We start from the raw sequence: 700 nt of genomic DNA on the forward strand, positions 1-700 counted from the left end.
GTTTTAATTTATAATATACCAAAATGGAAGAAAAATGGAAGAAAATTCTGAAACCATTAGTTTTGAAACTTGTAGCCAGGAAAAAATTTAGGATTAAGTCCAAATTGTAGGTAAATAGCAAAATTCAAAAAAAAATGAACACGTTTAAAATTTAATAACATTTTTCTGTTGTTTTCTTCTGAAAAATAATTTTCCGCCTTCTGTTTCCCATTTTTATGAAATAGAAATCATATGGCACCAATGTATTTCCAAAATAAGTTTTAGTCTTATACCTGGATTGTTTACATAAAGTGCAGCAAGAATGTAGATTCAAGGCCTCTATGAATATATATATATGTTATATATTTATATGCATAGATATAAGAATATATATATATTCTATCATGTAGAATGGCACTAAAGTATATTAATGGCAGCAAATCTGTACAAGTCTGTAGCAGCCTCAATTCTTGTTTCTTCAGAAGAAAGAATTTAACTAAGGGTCATAAGGCAGAAGAAGAGACTGAGGCAAGTTTTACAGCAAGAGTGAAAGTTTATTTAAAAGCTTTAGAACAGAAATTAAAGAAAGTAAAGTACACTTAAAACAGGGTCAAACAAGTGATGACATTTCACGTGTGTGGTTTGACCTTGGACTTAGGCTTTTGTATGTTGGCATAATTCTGGGGTCTGCATCTCTTCTCCCCTGATTCTTCCCTTAAAG

This window comes from Mandrillus leucophaeus, unplaced genomic scaffold (assembly GCF_000951045.1).
Source record: "Mandrillus leucophaeus isolate KB7577 unplaced genomic scaffold, Mleu.le_1.0 Scaffold106, whole genome shotgun sequence".
NCBI classification, from domain to species: Eukaryota; Metazoa; Chordata; class Mammalia; order Primates; family Cercopithecidae; genus Mandrillus; species Mandrillus leucophaeus.